General features: G+C 47.0%; 1 gene segment (V, D, J or C); it reads right to left on the minus strand.

Annotated features, from left to right (window-relative positions):
• Positions 1-594: 594 nt before the first annotated feature.
• On the minus strand, positions 595-1,650 carry LOC308632479 (immunoglobulin kappa variable 1-27-like). The segment is given in 2 exons: positions 1,596-1,650; positions 595-1,016 (listed from the first exon to the last, which is right to left on the minus strand).
• Between the last annotated feature and the right edge of the window lie 24,277 nt (positions 1,651-25,927).

Raw genomic sequence — 25,927 nt, forward strand, 5'->3', positions numbered from 1 at the left:
GGGGAGGACAAAGGAGTAACTGGGAGAGGTGAGCACTGAGGGCATCTCCACCCTCACCCTGGGGTCACAGAGCGTCAAGGACCTCATGGGTAGAGGTTCACACCTTTTGTGGCAGATGACACTGATGGCTGGGGAGGACCACAGAACATCCATATGTAGAATCTGTCTCTTGTATTGCCAAAGGCCAAAAGTTTGAAATGCTGACCAAAAAGACTTGATAAGTATCTAAAGGGATGAGTATGTTAATTGCATGATTTCCTCATCACCCAGTGTACATAGTTAGAGAAATGTCACATTGCAACCCACAAGCGCATAGTATTAGGTTCATTAAAAAAAAAAAAAATAGAAGGCTGGAGGTTGGACTCTCATTTTCTTCATTTAAAAAATCCCTGCTTGGAATACCTACAACAGCTTCCTCTGTGCCATCTGAATAAAAACATATTCCATAAGCCCTTTGCTCAGTGCACTGATCTGTGTCCTTTATTAAACAAAGAGGCACATTTCCATGTCTGTCTGCCAGTGATGAGCAGAGGAAAGAGAGTAAGGCCACAGAGGAGCCTCCCTGACACTTTCATCAAACCCCCCCAGTGACCCTCAGAGCATAGTGCCTCTGAGCAGTGCCCTCAGCAGGTAGAGGCAGCTGGAGGAGCAGCTGGGGCAGTCCAACCTCACACTTCTTCTCCTTGGGAGGTTTTTGTCATGGCCTGTGTCACTGTGTGAAAGGTAACTGTAATACTGTAGACAGTAATAAGTGGCAGCATCTTCAGGCTCCAGGCTGCTGATGGTGAGAGTAAAATTTGTCCCAAATCCACTGCCACTGAACCTTTTTGGGATCCCAGATATCAAACGGGTCACATCATAGATCAGGCATGTAGGAACTTGCCCTGGTTTCTGCTGATACCAGGCTAAAAAATTGCCAATGCCTTCACTTGCCCTGCAGGTTATGGTGACTCTGTCCCCTGGAGATACAGGCAGGGATGATGGAGATTGGGTCATCTGGATGTCACATCTGACACCTAATATTGGAATCAAAAGCAAATGGCCACAGAATTACACAGAATTATCTATTCTACCATGCGGCCTGCGCAATGATTTCATTAATGAGGTTCTAGGCATAAAGTTAGCTAGATGAGATCGAAATAAAACACACAGACTCAGTTACCTTACTTATATTGCTAGGTCCGAGACGGCTCCCCTCTCTGGTTCCCTCCTCTAACCGCCCAGCAGGGCAGCAAGGATTACTCAGGGCTACCAGGAGAGAGAGAGAGTGAACACGCCTGGAGTAGCCTTTTATGGGGGAACAAGAGATTCAGGGGAGAATTCCATCCAATGAAGGTTGAGGGGGAGCTGCACTCCAAGGTCAGGGTCAGTGATTGGGTCCCCGGGGTCAGTGGTCAGGCACACCCACACAGGGATGGGCTCTCTCATCAGGAAAGTTTGGGAAAGCTTCGACACAGCCAAAGCGCCTCAGACCCTTAATGGAGCCACCCAATCATGTGTCAGAATGGCTTCCCACAGTCTATGTTATTAGAGGACTGTCCTGAAGATCCAGGCAGCACTGACCACACTGTGATTAGTAAATCCCCAGTCCTTACCTGGGAGCCAGAGCATCAGGAGGCCCAGGAGCTGGGCAGGGGCCCTCATGTCCATGCTGTGTCCTGACAGGGACTGACTTCTGCACAAGGTGTGAGCAGCCTCTTAAGAAGTCCTCAGGGCAGTGGGCTGTGTTGTGGGCACATGCAAATCAGCAGGGCTGGGCAGCCTGGGCTCAGCTGCAGGGCTGGATCTTCTCAGTCCCTCAGCACAAGCTCCAGGTCATGAGTCCAAGATTAGACCAAGGAAGCTCAGAATTGCTGACAGATTAAGCTCTCCTCTCTGGGGCAAAATGAGGTATCTGTGTGGAATCATGCATGGAGCATGCTCTTTTGACAACCTCTACCTTTCACCCGTGATTTCTTCAATCTCTGACAGAGGCTGTAGGCTATGGCACAATCCCAGAGGCTTTAGAAATGCTTACTAGACACATTCATTCAGCACCTATGAAGATTCATGAGTCCAGAGTGGCTGTTTTCTCTGATTCCCTGATGGTCTAGGTGTGAAGGAGACAGGCAATAAGAAAAAATCTTGGGTCGTAATTTCTAAGAAGGCAAGATCTATCCACACTCATCTGTCCTCCTTTGATAATTTGAATATAGATTCAAACTTTAGAATTTAAATTCTGAGAGCTTCAATGTCATTTAAGACAAGGTAATTGGTTTTCTGTGGCTTGTCTGCCATCTATTGGTCATTTTTAGGCATAACATCATTAGGACTTTTAAGTCTGGGTCTCAGGGAGGCTTCACTGTTAATCCTGTTACTCATGAAGCTAACCGTATTGCATCCATCAATGGGACAGATTTTGTAAAAAACAGAAATTTTCCAATAATATTTCTTTAGGTTGAGAACAAATGACTAACAGACAACCAGGGATTCAAAAGAGACATTGTCATAAGAAAGTGAAGGGCTGGGCTTTGGTGCCTGTGAGGTGCCAAGGGTGTGGCTTCAGAGAGGCTCCTGAGGATTCATGTGTGAAGCCAGGGGTACAAGGACCTCAGGCCTCCTGGTCTCCATCTGTTAGTGCAGCCTCATTTCTTCCCTTTCAGAAATACACACTAGAAATACTCTAGACCACAGCACCTATGCCAGCTAGGAAGGACCTGAAGACACTCAGGCCCGTGACCTATAGCTGGGAGTTTTGTGTTCCTGGGTATAACAACAAAGATGGATAAAGTCAACTTTTAGAAAAAACATTGCCCAACAGAATATTCTGTTCCCACCAGCCACCAATGTGAATTGAGCAATGGAGATGTAGCAAGTGCATCTGGAAGATTCAATTTAAACTTTAATTTCAATTTAAGTTTATTAACTCTATGGTGAGTTAATAAACCACAGAGGCAAGGCTAGTTCTAAAAGTAACAGTCAGGAATGTCACCAAGACCCCCAGTGTGCCTGTTTATAAGCATGTGCTCTGCCCTGTGCCACCATCATAGTGATGGGCAGTGGTATCCTAGCCCCCAGGCTGCTGTGTTGAGGTGACATGGCTGTCAGATCCACTGCCACTAACACACTGAAACAGCCCCAGAGACCTGCAGGTGCAGATATCATGACCAGGGCTCTTTCTGGGAGCTTCACCCCTCCCAGCCAACAGGCAGAAGGCAGATGCCCACACCCACCAGGGCTGCCTGGCAACACTTTCCCAAGTGAAGTCCATACATCTGGACTCCTAAAGCATCATTCCTGGGTGAAATCTTGGGTATATCCACTTCCTTATCCACCTGAATCTTCCAGGCCCCTTAATGAAACCTAGGCAATTAAATAAAGGGGGTCATAAAGGGGCTTGTAACAATCACACCCAGTGTTAGACTCCACTAAGCATGATTTCTAAGGACCCATGGCCCCTCTCAGCCTTCACTTATGTACATTGGTCCCTTGAGAGGCCACATTCAGAGAAAAACCCTGAAGAGTCTCCAGTCTACAGAGTCATTTCTAGAGGAATATGTGCTTTCTTGAACTTTGAAAAGCATGCATTGTTGTTGTGCTTGTTTATTTTGTTAGATAATTAGTCTTAAGTTGATTTCAGGCACTCCCCTGAACTGTGGTTTGATACCTATTTTCCATTTAGATGTTAACAAGCACAGGTATTGGGACTCAGCCACCATGACTGGAACTCAGAAGCCACACAATATTCTGCTGCTCAACTTTCTCTAGATAGCAATTGAATCATGGTGCCTGGGTGAAGCAGTTCAGATTCTCTGTGATTGAAGCGCAGATTTGTTGACCATTACATCTAGATCTGTGGGGTGTAATATGCCAAAATGTCCTAAGTTTAATTACAAGGGCTGGAGGATGCAGGGGAGAGATACTTACCCCAAAACCAAAAACCACTGTTTCATATTCTTGAATATTTTTTTTGTGACCATAAAAAAGAAGACCAACAATGAGAGTGCTCAATCTGAATGACTGTGAAGCTCCTGTCCATTAACCCCAGTTCATCCCTTAGGAATGCCTGCTTATCCTGAAGATTGTTCCTATTTGTGCAATTTCAACATTTGTTCCAAAACCATTGTAGACTCCGTGTAAAGAATCTCTGCCTTCCCTTCTGGAGTTTCATTACTAAAATGCCCTTGACTTTCAGGGAAAGTGGACCTGTTTCTAGTTGATATGGAGCCTGGACACTGGCAGATTATTGAGTGTCCTGCTGAGCATCTGAACAGGCAGATGGTCCACTTCATATCAGAAAGACTAGAGTCTCCAGAGTTTTGGGTCGACACTGATCATTTTCCCTCCCTTGGGCATATGCTGGGTCCTTGGGATGCTCAGGAGGGCAGAGGTGATGGACACACAGAGAACTGGCCTCAAGCCCTCAATTCAGATCTCAACATCCATTAAAATGCCTCACAGGACCAGGCGGCCCATACAGGGATGGTGGATGGAAGGGGAGCCTCCCTATCTTTCTAAATCAAGTGCATCCTGTATTTTAAAAGCGTTCAAGCTGAACAAGAAGATTTCTTTAAAATTGCACTGAATTCAGTCTGAAGCCTAGGAAATGTTCTTTGTGCACTCCATAGTACAGTGTGATCCACAGTGAGGCTCCCAGACTCAGAAAATAGCAGCTGGCAGTGTGAATAATGTTGCTCTTTTAATTGTTTCTAATTCCTCAAATCTGAGATTTATTTATTTTTCTTTTAAAAAAGATCTTCTTTACAAAAGAAATTCAAGATCCATCTTGTGGATGAATTCATTTGACCTAGGAATGTCATTTTTAATAAACTGCTTAGGAGTGTGCATTGTCAGGAAATAAAGGTTTGGAGGGGATGATCACTCTTGCAGTGTTCTTGAGCCCTGCAGAGTGTTCTCAACAATCATGCTGCACCTGTGAGCAGACACAGGGACAGAGCACCTGCAGGAGCTGCTGACCTCACCACACCAGCTGGGAGGTGGGCTGTGCTCAGCTCAGGTCCTGGAGAAGCCGCAGGTCTTCTGTCCAGGGCTCCACTCCACACAAGTGCTTGACATGATCCCACCTGTGGTTGCCAAGGTCCAGTAATGGCTGTTCTTGAACAGGGAACCATGAGAGCCCTGGCTTTCTGTGAGCCATGCTGTTAACACCTACAGGAGCCTCAATGGAAAGGCTGGAAATGTAGCTGATGTGTCCTTGTGTTGGTCATGTTGATGACTGAGAGACCCTTGCTGAGCAGAGACCAGCTGATTTGAAATCATGCAGAATTTTATTATTTTCAATAATGGTCATTTTAAAAGGTCCGGTCATAGCTTTTAAAATAATTTAATCTCAAGACTTTCAGTTGTATTTACTCTGGGGTGTGACAACCTGTCAAAATGAGCCTTGAATGTCACTGAAGTACCCACTGCTTTTTGCAAAAATACAATAAAAAGCTGCCTCTGGAGATTCCCCCTGTGTGATCTGAATTCTTCCAGGGAATCTTTGACCCAGACTGTGGTGGGATTTACTCCAGAATAAGCATCTGACAAAGTCAAGGCAGACAGGATCCCAACCCTGAAGAATTCAGAAACAGAAAAATGTGCCTGGATTAGCCATGATATTCTGCCTCACCTCAGAATCAGAGGTATTGGAATACCTACAGTAGCTTCCTTTGTGCAGTTTGAATCAAAACAATGTCATTACCCCTCTCCTAGATTTAGCAAGCCATGTCCTTCATTAAACAAGGAGAAATATTTCCATGCCTGTCTGCTAGTGCTGAGGAGAGGAAAGAGAGGGACTCTGGTTTCTTATACCAAACCCTCCCAGTGACTTACAGAGCCTGTCTGCCTCTGAAATGCTCAGACAGAGGCAGCAGGAGGAGCAGCTGGGACAGCCCAGCCTCACACTTCTGTTTCCCTAGGAGGTTGATGTCATGGCCTGTATCACTGTGGGAGGGGAACCGTTACCTTGTTGACAGCAAAAAGTGGTGACATCTTCAGGTTTCAGGCTGCTAATGGTGAGAGTATAATCTGTCCCAGATTCACTGTCACTGAACCTTGAGGGGACCCCAGATTGGAAATTTGTTGCACTTTTGATGAGGAGCTTACGAGCCTGTCCTGGTGTGAGGATTGGCCTTAGGCCTGAGCCTAAGCAACTCCATTTTAAAAACTCCATTTTGAAACCTGCAGGCTTAGCAGTCACACCCACAGAGTTCTCCAGTATGGCCACAAACAAGTTACTTCCCCTAACTCTGATAAGCAGAGTGAAGCCCCTGGCAGGTTGTCCTTGCCTAATAAGAGGGAAAGGGAGAAGATCAAGGTAGAGTCCACCAGACCAGATGTTTCTGGCCCCATGGTAAATGATATTACTGAGAAATCTGGTGGTAGCTGATAAGGATTGAAAGGGGGGTCAACAGCCCCAAAATTTAGTATAAAAAATAGAGAAATTGAACAGGGATTCAGCCAGCTGAAACAAGGATGCACTCAAGCTGGAAGAGGACCTGACATCCCATCACTTGTCATCATTCCTGAGCCTCAGTGTGATCCTCACCACTCTCAGACTCTACCGCCTCATCTTGTTGAGAGCTGCAACATCTCCCTATGACCCCCTCCTCAACTGGTCATCCACTCCATGCCAGGAAAAGCCTACCTTGGTTCTGGACCTGATCACCACAGTCTGAGTGAGTGTGCATCTGCTGGACTCAAAGCCTAAGGCTTAAGACTTTTGAACTTAGGATGCAGAGGAAATGTCTGTGTGTTCGGAAATTAAGGAAATTAAGTGTGTTTGCAGTGCTTAGAATTAATCTAGAATTGTTTGCTGTGAATTAATTAATCTAGAATTGTTTGCTGTGAACTGATTATGTCTATTGCAATGTCTACCAGTAAAGATTTTCATTTTCTTGATTAAGAACCTATACAGTGAAATTGTCTGGAGTAATTTGAGTGAATAAAGCATTGAAAGAGGCAGAAGCACATGGACATTCTTTATTTCTCCCCTCGACTGCATACATAACTATTTTGCCCCCTCATGACACCTTGTTTCTGCTGATACCAGTATAAAATGGTACCAATGCTCTGACCTGCCTGACAAGTGACGATGACTGGGTCTCCTTGAGATTTAGACAAGGGAGATGGAGACTGGGTCATCATGATATCACATTGGAACCTGGCTTTGGAAATATAAAAATAAATATTCTTACAATTAAATACATTACAAGAGGACTTCATTAAAGAACCAGGCACTGACCACATTGTGCTGAGTAATTCCCAATACTGTCACTTACCTGGGAGGCAGGGCAATAGGAGCCCCAGGAGCTGAGAGGGGATCCTCATGTCCATGCTGCATCCTGACTGGGACTGATTCCTGCATAGGGTGTAACCAGCATTTTAAGATGTCCTTATGGCAGGGGGCTTTTTTGTGTGCAAATCAGAATTGAACATCTGCCAGGTTGGTACTTCTCATGATGTAGCACAGGACCAGTGTCCCCATTGATCCAGCTGCACTGTGGTAGTGCAGATTTATCTTCAAGGAAGGTGCTTCCCTGGGAACACCAGCTCAAATCAGTCCATTGACTATGAGTAGTGATCTAGTGAATTCTTCATGGTCCAGCAAACACTTCTCTTTCATTTCTTTGTCTCAATTTTATGTTTATGGCCCTTGGAAGAAGAAGAAATTATAGAAAGTAAGGCTAAATTTTGTGCTTTGATTTCAAAAAAGTAGTACAGTAAGAAAAAACATAGAATTTATGAACGAATTATATTGGTTTGAATTTCTCTGGACATTGAGGTAACATGACCAAGAAGCCAGGACAGGATGTAAACTACTATGGTTTGCAGCTTTTCATGCCCCAGTCTCCTCAAAACATCTACTTAAATCAATGATTTTGCCTGTCTTCTCCTGAGACATAGGCCTAAGGCCCTGGGAGGTAAGTCTTTGTTTGAATAATTTTAGAAGAAAGAAAAAGAACCTATAGCAAGACTTCCACAAATAAAAAATGTTCTAAAAGTTGGAGCATATGTGATTAGAGCAAGTTTATTGTAAATAGATTGTACCAAGATCCTTTCTAGCATATACATCACAGCACGTTTTCACAATTGATCATGTGTTCCACAGCCCCAAGAGGGCTGCAGTGACTCTGCCCATCACAACCTCTCACACGTGTTCCCCAAAGGAAATAAGAACAAACCCCTGCACATTCACTGTTATCCCCTCTTCACAGGTCCTCACAGGATTCTCCTTGATGCCTGGGAGGGAGAGAAATGGCTCCCTGGGTATGTCCTTAGAGGAGAGATTAGTCCCACCTGGATGGCCTCATTTATCCCCCATTCCCTTCTCACAGCTCCTTTCTCAAACAAACCCTCACTGGTTGGGAAGTCTGCATGTGACACTGTGGGACAAAATCCCACCTTAAGTGAGGACATTGGTGACTCAGAGAGACAAGGGTAGAGGCAAGGCCAGGCTTCCAGTCCCTGAGCACCAAGCACAGAGAGGGCTTTCCCACAGCCCAGCCCCTCCCACATGTCCCTGGTCACACCAGAGACCCCTCCAATCCTGCAGGGCTCCCTGTAGGTGCTGGACACTGTCAGCCATCACTCCCTAGTGTTTCTAAGATGAGGCTCTTTATTCCCTCACTGTGGGCCTGATGCCCTCTGCTGGTCACTCTGGGACAGTGCACCTCACAGGGCTCAGAGTCTGGCCCCAGGAGGCTTCACTGGGTCCCTTCACTATCCCTCATGGAGCTGATCCTATGCATCCATCTCCAGGACCCATCTGTAGAGAACACAGAGTGGATCCTCCTCCCAATAGTCCAGATTTAGAGTTGAGGAAAGACTAACAGACAATCCAGAACTCAGTAAAAATGTCAGTCACATGAGGCTAAGGACTGTCACCCACATGAGATGCCAAAGGTGCGGCCTTAGAGAGGCTCCTGAAGATGCAGGTGTAAGGCAGGAGTGGGGGTCCTCAGGGCTCCTGGTCTCCATCTGTCAGTGCATCCTCGTTCCTGCCATTCCAGAAGTTATCCCAGCCAACCCTGGACCACAGCAGCTGACCAGCCTGGGAAGGACCTGAAGCCACCCAGGCTGGTGACCAATTGCCAGGAGGTTTGTGCTCTGAGCTCCAACACCATGAATGATCTAGTTAACCTTTTAGACCAATACTGGCCAACTGAGCATTGTGCTGGGATGGAGACATCTGTATACACCTGTCCAGTGTGGTCACTGTTAGCAGCACCAGGCTACTGAGAAGTGAGATCAGCAAGTACAGCTGAAGTTTAAACTGTCTCTTCAGATGTCCCTTCTGCCCCTTCCTCGTAATCCTTGGAGATGGACATGAGGAGTTCATGACTCCATCTGTGTTCTCCTGTAACATTCTGGGCACCATCTCTTTTTCATTCACCCTTAGGTTTTCTACTGCTCAGACTCCAGCATTTAGATGAGCTGCTTCAGTTTGCTTGATTAGTTTCCCTGTTCCACTGAAGTATCCCATTGTTTAACATAGGGTGTCTTTCAATTCAAGAACATCTGGTTCTTTCTCGTTAATATGATTTACATCTCTTCAAAGATACTGCAGCTTTCCCACATAACATTTTTTCTGATTTCCTTCTGTTGTTCCCCTGCATTTCCCACTTCACGGTTGAGGCTTCTGTAGGGCAGATATTGGAAAGGTGATGTCCTGTCACTCTGATGCCTTTTTTCTGCTGGGATGATTTCTAAAGACTTTTGTTCCTCTGAATGGCTCATGTTTCCCTGCTCCTTTGTTTGCCTTGCCATCTTCTGTTGAAATGCAGCCTTTGAATTAAACATTCACCTGCCCCTTTCTTTGAATTCTGATGTGGAACCCCTTCACTTGTTGTCAAGGCTTTCTCTGATGACTGGGTTCTGCCTGGGTAAAGGCTTCAACTTTTCTGGGCATCCAGGTGCCTGACTGTGTGGCTCTGCTCCCAATTTCCCCAGAATCCATGGCTGTTTATAAATAAGCTGGTTATCTGGAGGGTCCTATAGAAGCTTCTTGCGGGCCTGGATGTGCTGTGTGCCACCTGATCACTTTTCTTTCATGCAAAGTTCCCACACAGTGGTGCCTACCATTGTCTTCCACAGTTTCCTCACCTGATACCTGAGCCCTGCACTTGTCCCTTTCTGGGTTCTGAGTCATTTAATAGAGAAAGCAGTCCACCAGGCATCCCACAGATGAGGTAGAAAGTCACAAGTAAGTGCTGTTGTATTTCTCCTGGGCCACTGGAGGGACTAGGGAATTGGGCCCTTTCTCTCAACCCTGTCTCTTTCCACAGGGATGGGGTCAGGAAAGGTGTACAAAGGTCCAGGGTGATTCCTGCTGTAACACACTTGGTCTTATATTAATCAGAATTTCACTTTTGGATTTCAGTAAAATTTGCAGTGTTATCAGAATTTTTATCAGGTTTTCTCTTTTAGTTTTCTTAATTTATTTCATTTTTATATTTCAATATGAAAAAAAAAAATTCCCATAAATCCTTATTTAAATAGTGTTACTCTGACCTTGTCATCAACTTTTAAAAAAATATTCACTGATGAAACTGATTTAAAATATAAAAATTCATTTGATGTGACTATTCTTTTCAATTTGAAGGACTGAGTTTCCTACCTCCTCTACAATATTTCCCTTAAGTCGCACTATCAAATTACATATTTTAATTTTAGTTATATTCTTCATGGGATATATTAAGTTGGAAGTGGAAACCTCAAACACAGTATATTTTTCTAAGTGATAGTAGTTTAATTTATTCATTTAGCACAAATCTTTTTATTTCTATCATTGTGTAATAAGAAATGTGATCATGGAAAACTATAGTTAGAAGAACACAGTTTGATACAGGTGAATGTCTAGCATAATGTCCTTTCCCTTACTCTGGAATATGGAGTTCTTCACTGTCAGTCATGGTGAGCTCTGCTTTGACTATCATTATTTCTTTAGGATTTTTATATTTTTAGCATTTTTATTCATGTAGTGTGATAGTAAAAGCAAATGTGACTCCATTTTGTTTTGTGACTCCATCCTGTAAAACAACCATGCCAAGGAGAAGGGTCATGACTGGGGCAAGGTGTTCTTTTCCTTTTGCTATAGAAACCTTTAAGAACAGGGAACTACCTAATGGGGCATTGTTTCTGTAACTAGGGTAAAGGGGCTCTGTTTCTGTAACTGGGGTTATTGGGCTAACTGTGATTGGTTAGGCGTCCCTCTGCCTGACTGCACTCTCCCGCTTCTGTAACTTGGCTTGCTTGCTTTGGCTTGACCCCCAAATGTCCCTTTTGCATTTTCAGGTTTATAAGGAGTGCCCTTGTAATTGTTTGGGCTGATCCGGAGAACAGCTGTTTGTTCTGGTCAGTTGCCACCGGTGTGCTTCAATAAAGGCTTGATTTGATTACATGTGAGTGGTTTGGAAGTCAGTTTATGAAATCCCAGGATGAAGCTTTAACTATAACAGTAGTACATAAGTTTTGCTGTGTCTAGATTTAGAGGTTTAATACTTAGTACCAAAACTGAAATGCATACATTATATTCAGTTTAAAAAAAATAAACTTCCACTTTCACTTATGGTGTAGTAGGCCCTAGCAGACCATCAAAATTACTGCATTAAGTATAGAATAAAAAAACATAAAATAATCACTTTACAATCAAGTTTGTCACAATCAGAAGCCATAGAAGAAATAAAAGTAAGACCTGCAATTTCTGAGACACATTAGGTCTTTTAGCTGCTCTGAAGTCCACCTATTTTTTGTTCCCACTTTAACATCTAAAACTTGACTTACCCCAGGACTAATGTGTGGCCCTGGCAGAGGGGATGACCTAGGGAAGAGGACTTGACTGGGCTTTGGGAGTTGCCTTGAGCTGTGAGGTTGACTGATATGGCTGAGTTCTCAACATCAGGCTGGGTTTCTCCTGTGGACATTTGCTAAGGTCAGGGATGGAAAAAGTGGCAGGATGCCAAGTCCTCATGGGGCCTTCTCTCCTTTATTCTGCACTGACCATCTCTGTGTATGTCAGGGATATGGCCTTGGGCTCCTGTATGTCTGCTCATCTTTGCAGCTCAGGTTTGCCTCCTGGTCAACCCCTTTCCATCTTGTCTACATGGACCCTCCTGAGTGACCATTCTCTCATCTGCCACACAATGTGGGCTGTGCCTGAACTCAGCACACACAGGGCCCAGGGGTGAGGGGGTTAGGGCTGCAAGTAGCCTGAACCAGCTCCTCCTGCCCCCTGATTCTGGTCCATAATCATCCCTTTGCTTAAAGAGCCAGGATGGCTTCTGTCATATTCAGGTGACACTATGACATCACAGTAAGGGGAAGGAAGGGAATGGACCCCATGATTCTCAGCCTCAGGCTCACCAGGAGTCCTTGGCTGGAGGTCATGTCTCCCTGTCTCTCTGAGCAGGTCATATAACCTGTGCCTCACGACGCTGCCTGGACCTGTGCTGGCTACCTCCTGCATCACCTGAAGCTCCATGTTGACAACTGCTCAACTGTCCTAGAAGTTGTCACCAGTGGCAATGTTATCAGGAGAAAAATTCCTGATGCTCTTCTACATACAACCAATACATTTTTCAACCATTTTCTTAAAATATGTAGATAGATTTCTCTTAGCTATTGATCACCAGGATCCATAATCCTAACCTTAAGAATGGAATCCTTTCTTCATAATTATTCCCTTGTCCTATGGGATCTGACGACTATGTGTTCATCATTTCACTTAGTTTAATGGAAGAGTAATTATGACAAACCTTTGGGTCCAGAACTTTTGACCAGAAAAGCAAAAGTTGAGCACATAGAATTTTCCAAGGTGCTTCATAGGCACAATAGAGAGGGTGGGGATGACACGGCAATTCTGAAGAAATAATATTCGATGTCAGAGAGAAACAGAACCACACAGGTTCAGTGTCTCTGAGCCTTCTCCACACCAAGCAGGACAGGGAATCACTCCATGGGCCCCAGGTCCAGCATAGCTTGATTTGTGTGGGTTTCTCTTCTGTTAACACCACTGCACCTGCATTTATGATAATATCATGGTCAAGTGCACTAGGTTGATTATTTTTCTGTAAATGAGTTGCTTGGTTGAATGGTGTATTATGTAAGAATTATAGCACCCATGAAAGCTCTCAGGAGATCTCCACATGTTTCTGGCTGACACAAGACTGAACCCAAAAGCACAGATGAGAACCTTTTCAGCTTTCCAGTGTCAGTCAGGTCCACTGTGGTCAAGTGGATGTCGGGTGTCAGTCTGGTCTCATGGTATGGATATAATAATGGGGGTCAACAGTGTCCAGCTCTCTTAGTGATTGGATACTTTCAAGTGGTCACATGAACTGGAGAGACTGATATTATGAGTCCACAGGGGGATCTCTATGACACTGGTTCATGAAGCTAAATGGGATAGTAGATGACTACCTAAAATCTATGTTTGTTCATGCTAATTATTGGCAGTCCCTGCTCAGTAATGACCTTTAAATGAGCATTTATTTGAAAAGTACTTATTTTAAATTCTGACCCATTTTTAAATTTCTTGCTATACCTCTTCCAAAAGGGAATTGTCCCTAATCCACCACTTTGTTTCTTCCAAGTCCTGATAATCTGTCAAAACAGGTTGTCAACAGCATTGCCTTGCCCATCTCTGTTTGGATCTCAGTCCATGAGGCAACAAACCTCAGAAGGAGATAGATCATGGTGCATTCCCAGTCCAGGTCTCCAGGTCTCTTAGTCCAAGAGAGGATAACAGGTGCAACTCCAGGTCCACAGTCCAAAAGCCTGCCCTTCCACAAATCCCCACTTCCCATTGGAACTCTGTGCCCCTTATAGGTGGAGAAGCAGGAATAGCAGAGGCATTCTCCATTTGCTGGACACAAAGCAAAAAAGCTGTGGTTGCATCAACATCCCCGGCTCAGAATGTGGGAGATCCCCCGTCTTACCCTGGCTTCAATGTGAGCAGGACCTGGGAGCACTTTCTGGAACCATTGTTGACAGTGTCTGTGCTTGGACAGATTTAACCACATACTGTTGAGGTCAAAATGAGGAGGGTAGAAATGTCTGGGAATCAAACCACACTTAGGGATTCACCTTTAACTGCCTGTGCTTAGGAGATTGTGGCTCTCCCTGAGACTCCATCCTCACCTGGTAAATAGAGAAATAACACCAAGTGTCCCCATTCTCTCTAATCACTCACATTTCTTCCAGGGAAGCAAAGAGGGTTTAGGAGACCATGAAACTTTCAGACCTGAATGAACCTTGGTTTCCCCTCTCACACAAACTTTCCAGATGCAGTGGGAAGAGAAAAGTGTGAAGGATCTGACTGGGGGGCTCTGGGGGCAGCTGCTGTACCCCAGGGGGGAGGGTGGCAGAGGGGACTGTGAGGTTTCTGTTGGGGACTGAAGCACTATGGTAACCTGTGTGACATTGCAGACAGTCACACACTGCAGCCTCCCCAGGCTCCTGGCTGTGATGGGAGGGTAAAGGCTGTCTCTGACCCACTGCCACTGAATTGGGCTGGGATGCCACTGGCCCTGCTGGATGCACCATAGATGAGGCATCTGGGAGCCTGCCCAGGCTTCTGCTGGTACCAGGAGAAGGAGCTGCCAACACTCTGACTGGCCCTGCACATGAGGGTGGATCTTTCCCCTTGAGACAAAGCCACAGAGGCTGGAGTCTGTGTCAGCACAATTTCTCCTGTGGTACCTGAGATGGAAAGAGAACAGAAAGGTCACCTGTGTAATCTGGGTCATACCACAGTCTTCACAGTAGAGCCAGGACCCAGCAGCACCCTGAGCTTGAATCACTGGGCTTGGTAATCAGAGGTGCCAGGACACAGGACCAAACTACAATGACAGAGTTTTCACAGGTGTGTAGAGCCATCCCATGATCACTCACCTGGGAGCCAGAGTAACAGGGCACAGAGGAGCTGACTGGGGGCTGCCATGGCTCCCTCTGGGTCCCACCCAAAGCAGACCTCCCCAGAGCCCTGCTCACCATGTCCAAGCAACATGAGGTTACCCACATTTCTGAGCTTTACTAAATGAGCAACTTTAGCCACCAGGGAAAACTTGTAAAGGACCCTATATGAACATCTATTGAAAGGAAAGGGGAATGTATCTGCAACAATGTTTTTCTAAGTTGAAAAGTGGCAGATGGTATAGAGGAAAATGTCATTCAGTGACCTGGTTCTACTCTGCTGGGGTGGGAGAGGCTTCAAGTACCAGCTGTGCCTGCAAAGCTCAGAAACAGAGTATGGTATAGCCAAGTGTCTCTGTTCAGACAGATACAGGGACTAGCTATAGGGCCCAGTCACACAGCAGACACTACCTGCCACAGACCTCTGGCTGAACTTTTAGTCTCCTGGAATCCACAGAAGCTCAGGCCTCAGACATGCAGAACCATCTGCAGCAGGCTTGGGCTGTGACCCAGGAGCCCTGCTGTGTGGCCATGGGGCCCAGCACATTGCTAGGGGAAGAAGGGTTTGTACTAGATGAGGACAGTGTGTGTGCCTCTGACAAGTCCCCAATAAACAGTCACAGCAGAGACCTGCAGAGCACTAGAGAAGAGCAGGCAATCCCCAGGAAGGAAAGAAGGAAGGAAAGATGGAAGGAAGGAAGGAAGGAAGGAAGGAAGGAAGGAAGGAAGGAAGGAAGGAAGGAAGGAAGTGAGTGGGAGGGGTGGAGTGAGGGAGGGAAGTAAGGAAGGAAGGAAGGAAAGAGAGAGGGAGGAAGAAAGACTATTGACTGTTATAAAAGTGGCTCTGAGGCATCCCTGAGCCCTGGCACCATGCCCTGTGCACTGAGTGACTGAGTGACTGAGCTGCTCACCACAGGGGAGTGTGGGACTCAGCACAGGGCAACACCAGCTGGGCCCACCTCTGCTTATATTAAAATAGAAGTGGTACATTAAGATTGGACTTCAGGAGATACAGAGGCTCTACTTAACACACACACACAGTGTCCCAGGGTTCCAAGAGCCTTACCTTTCCTATGGCATCACTTAACCCCTGTAACCTCATTGATTTTACACATATGTTAATGCCAGAGGGAAAGATGCTAGACTGTCCTCAAATGGCACAAAGAAGGGGCACTGCCTTCCCAGTGCAGCCATGGTAACAGGGACAACTGACATATTACTTGAGGTTAGCAGATGTCTGAGCAGAGCATATGGTCATAACCCTTAATGGGGACAGAGGAGTGATCTGAGACCAAGATGTGAGCATAGTTTTCTGGGGCCTGTGCAAGGCTGGTGAGCATGGCCCCTGTTAAGAGCAGCCACACTCCTGAGCTCCAGAGGCTGCAGTTTGTGCTGACCCCACCTGCCCACAGAAGCCAAGAAACTCCAGATTCAAAACTATTGCCATGATGGTCTCCTGCTCCTTAGTAGACGGCTAAGAGAAGTTCACCTGGGAGTGTATCAGGACCCAGGAAACTTGATGGACATGTGTCAAAAGCAGATGATAACTTGCCACCAGAGAAGGTAAGGTAAGATTGGGAGCCCTCAGAGGATGAGTAGGTAGAACTATTGTGGGTACTTCCCAGGCAAAGGGACTGCAGAGAGGAGGTGCTGGCACCTGTTGTGCGATGCCTGGGGAGGACAAGGGTTCAAGAATAAACAATGATACATAAAATTATAAGAGGTTATGAGGGGCAAGGGGGAGGGAAAAAGAGGGAGAGAATTGAACAACAGCAGGGGAGGTAGAAAGGGAAGATGGGAGGGGAGGGGAGGGGAGGGGGGATAGTAGGGGATAGGAAAGGTAGCAGAATACAACAGTCACTAATATGGCATTATGTAAAAATGTGAATATGTAACAGATGTGATTCTGCAATCTGTATTTGGGGTGAAAATGGGAGTTCAAAACACAATTTGAGTCAAATGTATGAAAGATGATATATCATGTACTATGTAATGCTTTAAATAATCAATAAAAAAATAAAAAAAGAATAAACCTGCACAGTGAGCTGATATTGCTGTTGCTGTTGGTACTAGAGATTGGTCCCAGGGGCACTTAACCACTGATCCACACCTCAGCACATTTTCTGTTTTATTTGCTGCATGTGGGAATCACAACAGTTATATGCACATTATTGTCTGTGCTATAGTTTGGGTGTCAGTGTTCCTGAGGAGCTCCTGGGCCACTGCTGGAATCTATCAGCTCCTCCTTCACTCAGAGGAGCTGTGGCTACTGGGGAGCAGGGGCCCTTCTCATGCACAGGTCCCAGGCTTTGAAAGCTGTGACTTAGACTGTGATTTCATGGATTTCAAAAAACAGCTGCTTGAATTGGTTAGAGTGTCTTTTAATTTGTGGTAGAAATCCAAAGTGACACAGAGAGCTGGGCTCCTCCCCTAAAGGGCAAAGTCACTCACCTGAAGGAAATTGTCATGACTCACCTGTTGGGACTGAGAAGAAAAGAGGGTGGGGTGCAGAGGAGCCTCCCTGACCCTTCCTACCAAAGTCTACTAGAGAACTCCAGAGCCTGGTGCTCATGAGCAGTGCTCTCAGCAGGGGGATGCAGCAGGAGGAGCAGCTGGGAAGCCTAGCCTCACATTTCTGCTCCCTGTGAGGTTTTTGTCAGTGTCTGTATCACTGTGGGCGGCCAACTGTTATACTGTTGACAGTAATAACTGGCGACATCTTCAGGCTCCAGGCTGCTGATGGTAAGAGTGTAATCTGTCCCAGATCCACTGCCACTGAACCTCGAGGGGACCCCGGATTGCAAACTGGATGCCTTATATATCAGGAGCTTAGGAGCTTGCCCTGGCTTCTGTTGATACCAAGCTAACCAACTGTTAACATTCTGACTGGCCCTGCAGGTGATGGTGACTCTGTCTCCTGGAGATGCAGATAGGGAGGATGGAGACTGGGTCATCGTGATGTCACATCTGGCACCTGACATTGGAAACATAACCATAAATATCCCTATAATTATTCATGTTTCAGGAGGACTTCCCTGAAGAGCCAGGCAGCACTGACCACATTTTGCTGAGCACATCCCCAGAGTTGTCCCTCCTTACCTGGGAGGCAGAGCAGCAGGAGCCCTAGGAGCTGAGAGGGGACCCTCATGTCCGTGCTGTGTCCTGATGGGGACTGACTCCTGGACAGGGTGTGATCAGCCTCTTAAGAAGTCTTCAGGGCAGTGGGCTGTGCTGTGGGCACATGCAAATCAACAGGGCTGGGAAGGGCTGAGCACAACTGCAGGGCAGTTCTTCTCAGTTACTCATCACTGGCGGAGCATCCCCAGTGATCTCAGCTCAGCCAGCATAGCACAAATGGGTATGCAGAGAACTTATTTCTCCCTGGGGTCATTTTGTAACAAAAGATATTTTAGAGACTATTTTCAAAATGAGAAATGCATGGAGAGGACTCTATAAATTAACCATTTTATGGTGGTTTTTAAATAGTGATGGAGAATTTACTTTTTTGTAGAGAACACACAGTGCACTCTTGGCAGAGGGCTGGTGGGGCTTTAACTTACTCCAAAATGACCCTGATTGGTAAGATCTCTCTGTTGTGCATGCATATTTGTGACTTTAAAGAGGTTTCTTCTCCTTAAATAAGAAAGATAATTTTTCAGAAACATGTTCAGAGCATCGCATCGAAAGCTATTTCAAATAGCTGTCAGTCATTGTGATTACCAGTGAAAGGTTTACCAGATGCACAAAAATGATCTTGGTATATCACTCACAGTCCCTGCCACCTGTAGCTGTAGGTTCTTTGGAGCTCAGAGGCTGAATGGCTGCAGCTCATCCTTGACTTGGGCTCTCCCCTATTCTGCCCCTTTCTGCCATTTGTCACTGTTCCCCAGAGATCATCAGCATGAAGGGCTGGTTTTTGAGGCCAGGCCTGGTGACTAACTAACAGCCACTGCAACCCAGTGCATTTCCCTGATATGCACCATGGATGCCCTCTTCGGCTCTTCCCTGCAGCAGTGAGTTGGCAGCTCATGCTGACCCAGGCTCCACCTCCTGCGGGCCTTTCCAGGAGAGTCTCAGCCTCTTGTGCAGCCAGCACAGATGCACATGGTAGAGAATTTGGACGCAGGTGAACTTGGGCACAGATTCAAACAGCTCCTATGTCACCTCTGTGCCTTTACTTTAGATGTCCATCCCAGCTCAGCATCAGGGGAAGTGGAGCCAGCTGTGCCTTCAGCATCCACACCCATGGCTGTGATGGAACCCTCCAGTGAGGGTGTGGCATGAGCACATCAGAGAAGGGACACATCGCTGCCATTAAATAACAGACTGACAATGTGGAGACAGAGGAGGAAATGTTCCTCAAATCTCAGAACAGCAGTACTTTCCCTTGACACTGGAGGTCAAATTGAAGATGAAGACTGCTGTCCTCGAAGGCTCTAGAGACAGATCAGAAGCCATCTTTGTTAAAGGAGGAAGGAGAGAATGAAACTCTCAGTTGTGTGGATTTACACCTTGTTATTTGATCGCTTTTAAATGTATGTCCTCATAGGTTGACTTTGCTTTTTATCCAATTTTATATTAGACTAATCAACTAATGCTTGGCTTTTGATTTGAGTTACAATTGTTTTCTCTTCTTTGGTGATTTTGTGGGTTTTTTTTCCCTTTTTTGACTTTCAATGCTTAGTTTTCTTGTTCACCAGACATACAGCCCTATCCCTAAAGTGATATGTATTTCCCATAAAAACACTGTAAGCAAGTACAAATGCACCCTTTTACCCTTTCCTAGCTCTTGTAAACTGACGGGTATACAAACTCATATGTGAATATATTGTTTGCTGGAATAAATTTTCTGAGTCACTTAGCAGTAATTGGCTGGTGAATATATGTTGCAAACATTACTTAACATAGTATAAAGCTGAAAAGTCAGTAAAATGTCTTCATACTCACTCCGTGTCTCATTGCTGAGAGAACAAGATGCCCTCTCCTCCCTTTCCATCCCTTCTCACTGTCTCCTTGTAGTGCTGCACAGTGCTTGGTCTATGGATTTGCATAGAGAAATTCTTTCAGATTGCCATTATCCCACATGCCCCTAACTTGCTGAAAGATGGGATGGAATTGCAAAGTCCATTTATAATGTACTACTGTGGTCAAAGCCAATGTGGACCATCCAGACCTACTCTGTCATGGCATGTCCTGATATAAAATGCAATCCAATGAAAACAGAAAGAAGCAGGGGGCTGCACCAGCCAGGGATCATCTGAGCCACCTGATTGCCCACTAGGGTTGTGGAGGTGACTGCTCTGGCTCTAAAACCTGGACCATGTGAATTAGATCAGAGCTGGCAAAAGAGTTTCCCAAGATACTGTAAATGGCCATATTTGTGGTTATTCTCTAGAGTGGACATTCGCTGCATACACCTGACAGACACTGGAAATGCAGCCAGCCTAACTAGCTTTAATTTAGCTTCAAATAGTCAGCAACAAATGTTATTTTATTCTCCAAAATATTACTTCCAAAAATTATGTGAATGCGATTTCAGAGGAAAACAAAAAAGCAAAACAAAACAAAACAAAAAAAGAAGCCAAAGAGCATAGCTGGGCTATGAGCTGAGACACTCAATGGATAATTTCTCACATCTCAGCTTTAGGTGGGATACTCATCACTAATAGAGGCCTGAGTGTTCTTTGTTCTGTAAAAACAGACCAGGTTTTTCTCTGTGCTTCTCTGCCTCTTGGTGGTGAGGAATGGAGGTAGCAGGATCAGGGACCTAGGAGGAAGGACAGCTGTAGGTTGTGGCACTAAGGCTACTGCCTGGGTGACCTCATGGAGCAGGGCCACTCACTTCAGGGCCACGTCCTCTCTCTGGACTGCAAGGTCAGACACACATGTTCATTCTACTGTACTTTGTGGTTCTTAGTAACAGGCCACGTGGCCCTATTCTGCGTCTCCCTGGAATCTCCATTCAGTTTTCTGGAACAACTCATTTTTTTATCATGTTGTTTAGAGAGGGCAGCCGGGACAGCCACACTGTTTCTGTCCATGTATCTGCCCACCTGGGTTGCCCTTATCTCCTGTCCTATCACAGTAGCAGCCCCAGGTCACTGGGCGTTGTCTGTCTCATGAGGGCTGAGGGGAACTCTGCAGGGCTGAACCCACTCTCTCCCTTCTCTGTGTCTTCCCCACATTCTCTAATTGCCAAGATCCATCTCTTAAAATGAAATCATCTCAAATACACCCACAAGATGGGAAGCTCCATCCCTCATAAAGGAGAGGCACCCACATCCCCTTAGAGGAGGGGCACCCCTGAGAAGGCGGTGACATCTCTAAAGGAAGTGCATCCCATCCCCTAGAGGAGGGGATTCCCTGGAGAGAGAGACCCCATTCCTAGGAGAGAGGCATACCAGTGAATAAAACAGGGGCACCCCTACTGGTGGACCACATCCTTCACAAAGGAGGGGCACCCCTGGAATGGGGACATCATCCCTAGTGGAGAGGCACCCTATTCCCTAGAGAGGGGGCACCCCTTTAGAGGGGACCCATCCCTAGAGGAGGGGCACCCCATGAGAGGTTGACCCCATCCCTCGGGGAGAATGGGTGCAGGCCTCCATAGCCTACAGGTGGGTCACTGTGGGAGGGGGACCACATCCCTAGATGAGGTCTGTCCCAATCCACTAGAGGGGAAGAACACCCCTAGAGGTGGACCTTATCCCTGAAGAGGTTAAGTGCTCACATTCCCTAGAGGACAGGCACACCTCCAGAGGGACACTCGTTCCTTAGAGGAGGGGCATCAATCAAGAGGGGGACCCTAACCCTAAAGGAGGGGCAACAAATCCCCTAGAAGGGGGGTAACCCCTGAGAGGGGGAGCCCCATCCTTTGAAGAGGAGGGCACCATATCCCATCCCCTTAGAGGAAGGGCAACCACCCAGAGGGCAACCCAGTCCCTAGAGGATGCGTATCCTCCAGGGAGGGACCCAGTCTGTAGAGGAAAGTTACCCCATTCCCTAAAGGAGGGACAACCCCTGAGATGTGTAGCCCCATCCCCTACAGAAGGGGCATCCCTTGGGAGGGGAACCCAGTCTGTAGATGTGGGGCACCCAATTTATTAGAACAGGGAACCATTCAAGATTAGAACCCAGTCCTGAGAGGAGGGGTACCTCTCCAGAGGGGAACCCAGTACCTAGAGGAGGGACACTCCATTCCATACAGGAGAGGCACCCATCAAGAAGGGCATCCTGTCCTTAGAGGAGGGGCAACAAATCCCCTAGAAGATGGGTAATCCCCGAGAGTGTGAGTCCTATTCCTCATGGAGGACATGGCCTGGCCCCATCCCCCTGGAGGAGGGGCAACCCTGAGAGTGTGAGCCACATCCCCTAGAAAATGGGCTCCCCTTGAGAGGCTACCAGTCTCTAGAGGAGGGACGCCCCATCCCCTATAGAGGCACACCCCCCAAGAAGGGGACCTCATCCCTCGAGGAGAATGGGGGCATCCATCACTAGAGGAGTGCCCCTCCCAATATGTTGACCCCATTGCTCAAGGAGGAAGGCTGCAGGCAATCATCCCCTGAGGTGGGTTACCCAGAGATGGGGCCCACAGCCATGAGTAGGGCTGCTGCAATCCCCTACAGGAGGAGAACACCCCAAGAGGGGGACCCCATCCCTAGAGGAGGAGGGACACTCACATCCCCTGGAAAAGGGGCACCTCATGAAAGGGGGAACCCATGCCTAGTGGAGGGACACCCCTTTCCCTAGAGGAGCAGCACCCATCAAGAGTGTAAACTTGACCCTCGAGGACGGGTAAGCCCTGAGGGAGAGCCCCATCCCCTAAAGAGAGGAAAATCAAGTCCCCAGAGGAGGGCCACCTCATTTATTAGTGCAGAGGCACCCCTTGGGATTGGGACCCAGTCACTAGAGGAGGGGTACCCTTCAGAGAGGGACCCAGTCCCTAGAGGAGGGGAATCCCTTCCCCTTTAGGAGGGCACCCACCGAGAGGGGTCTCTCATCCTTAGAGAAGGAGGGGCTCCCGCATTTCCTAGATGAGGAATACCTCTGGAGAGAGGGGGCACCATGCCTAAAGGAGAGGCACCCCATCCCCTTGAGGAAGGGATAGCCTTGAGTGAGAGACATCATTCCTAAGAAAGGGGTACCCCACCCCCTAAAAGAGGGGCAACCCTGAGTGGTGGACCCCATCCTTTGTGGATGAGGGGCACCCAAATCCCCTAGAGTAGGGGCACCCCTGGAAGGGGACACCATCCCCTGTAGGAGGGAATTCTCTCAAGTGGGGGACACATTCCCAGGGTAGGGGCACCCCACCCCCTAAAAGAAGGGCACTTCTGAATGCTGGACCTGATCCTTTGGGAAGGAAGGACTCCCCCATCCCCTAGAGGAGGGACACCTCTGGAAGTGGGTCACCATTCCTAGTGGAGGGACCCTCCATCTCCTAGAGAGGCACACCCCCCAAGAGGGGGAACACATCCCTCAAGGAGGAGGGGTGCATGTTCCCCCATTCCTAGAAGAGAGGAACCCCATGAGAGGTAAACCCCATCCCTTGAGGAGGAGGGTGCATCCATCCATAGAGGAGGGCACCCCAGGAGAGTTTGACCACATTCCTCGAGAAGAATGGATGCAGGCCCCATCACCTACAGGTGGGTCACCCCGAGAGGGGAGCCACATCTGTAGAAGAGTGCTGTCCCAATCCCATAGAGGAGGAACACACCCCAAGGGGTGGACCCTACCCCTAGAGGAGGTTAAGTGCTCATATAACCTAGAGGAGGGGACACCCCTTGAGAGGAGGACCCCACCCCTAGAGGAAGGGTAAGCAATCTAGAAAAAGAGGGGTAACCCCCACGAGGGGTAGCCCCATCCCTCCTGGATGAGGGGTGCCTGGCCCCATTGCCTTGGAGGAGCCCCGTCCCTGGTGGAGTAGGGGCACCCAGCCTCATTCCCCCTGGAGGAGAGGCAATCCTCAAGAAGGGGAGCTCCATCCCTCATGGACTAGGGGCTCCCCCATACCCCTGGAGGAGGACCAACCCCTGAGAGGGGAGCCCCATCCATCACAGAGATGCTCTTCTCTGTACCCTGGGTCCTGTGTGTCTGCTCCGCACACTGATGCTCCACAGCTGAGGGCAAGAAGTAAGCTCACCACACGTCCATCTCATGATGCAGACACTCAAACCAAGAGAGAAGCCCAGAAACCAGCTGTCACCTCTGGGAACCAGGGAAAGGCCAGAGCAGAAATGTCTACAGGGTCATTCACTGATTTCAGGCGGAGCTGAGGCCAAAACCTGCTGTCCAGGGTTAATCTCACTTCCATCCTCCTTCTCCAGTCCAGAGTCCAGAAAAACAGCAAGACAAAAGGTGTCCAACATACATTTATCAATACTATGATCTTATTTCAGTAGTTTGTTCGGGCTTTTTGGTTCCTCATCTGAAGTCTATGTGAAGTGAATAATACCTTCCAGGCTGGGATTGTGGCTCAGCGGTAGAGCACTCACCTAGTACAGGAGTGACCTGGGTTCGATTCTCAACACCACATAAAAATAAAGGCGTTGTGTTGTGTCCATCTACAAAAAAAGATTCATATTCTCTCTCTCTCTCTCTCTCTCTCTCTCTTAAAAAAAAGAAAAAAAGAAAAATACCTTCCTCTCTGCCAATGCTGTCTATTGAAGAGGTTTGAAACTGAGCTTCTAAGCTCTGTCTTTGTCTTATAGTAAATTACAAAACGTGTGCACTTTATTCTGTATACATGAGTGAACTTCAACATGAGACTTTTACCATGAAGCATTCAAGTTATAGGTCACACTACAAAGATGCTCCATGAGGTCAAGTGGATTCATGGTGCCAAATCTTACAAAACCCAGTGTGCTACAGCTTTTACCCATCCTAATGTGACAAGAGTAATAAAGAAATCTTCCCCTAATGGCAGCACCAGCAGTAAAACCAGTCTATAGCAGCATCCAGAGTCTACCAGGAGCAATGTCCAGTATCCCATGCACTCTCCAGCTCACAAGCATTGTCTGAACATGGTGCAGACACCTTTTCATGTAGGGTCTCAGACCTGCCTGCCCAGTTGGGGAATATGAAGTTGACCTTGAAGCCCTGGAGCTCACATCTGCCTCTGCCTCCCAGACTCTCACACTTCACTCTCCCTTTGAGGTCTCAGCAGCCTTCATCTTTCTGAGAACCTTCTGTGGAGCTGAGTCAAGCTGCAGAGCTGCCTCAGTGTCTCAGGGTACTGAGCTATGAAGAGCCGACCCCCCACTCGTCCTTTATTTGCATTCTTCCTGTAAGGAAGCAGGGCCACACAGAAAATGGGTATGCCAGGAACTGAGCTTTGTCCATCCATTGGGATTCCTAAGGCTCTTTCCTCATGGGAGACACACTCTCTACAGCCCACAGCAGACAATGCCACATGCAGGTGGCTCTATGCACTTCAACAGATTGCTGTCTGCTGCTCAGATGGTCTTTAACTAACATCTTACCCCTCCTCTCTCAACCTGCCTGCCTACTCCAGTTGGTGGCAGAAAAAATGAAAATTCACAGATGGAAGTATCTTTCAAATACAAATACCAAATTATTTCAGTACAAAACTTTCCACATTAATATATTTTTAAGCATATCATAGATCCCATATTCCATAAAATTCTGACTTTTTGCATATTGAAGTTTTTTGGATTCCTTTTAAGTTTTCAGTGTTGCATTAAAATATAATTCATGAAATAAGAACATGTGGGACCTCCTTAAGCTTGGTCCCCAAGGCAAATGCCTCCCTGGCCTCAGCCTAGTCTGCAGCATGTGCTAGGATGCAAAGAACAAAGTGAGTTCTAAAGAAGAGACCCTGTATTCATGAAGAGGTCTGAGAACAGCACTCTCCACACAGAAAGTTCAGGGCTTCCAGCTCCCCTAGAGGAGAGAAGGATGGTCCAACCCAGATTCCTCAGGAGAGAGCTCCAGAGCTCTAAGCTGGGCTAAAGCCACAGGGAAGGTAAAGGAAGGGAGGTAGTGCCAGGCTCTGAAGGAGGCTGAGGTCCTGAGA

This window comes from Spermophilus citellus (genome assembly GCF_964194105.1).
Source record: "Spermophilus citellus genome assembly, chromosome: 13".
In the NCBI taxonomy this organism is placed as follows: Eukaryota; Metazoa; Chordata; class Mammalia; order Rodentia; family Sciuridae; genus Spermophilus; species Spermophilus citellus.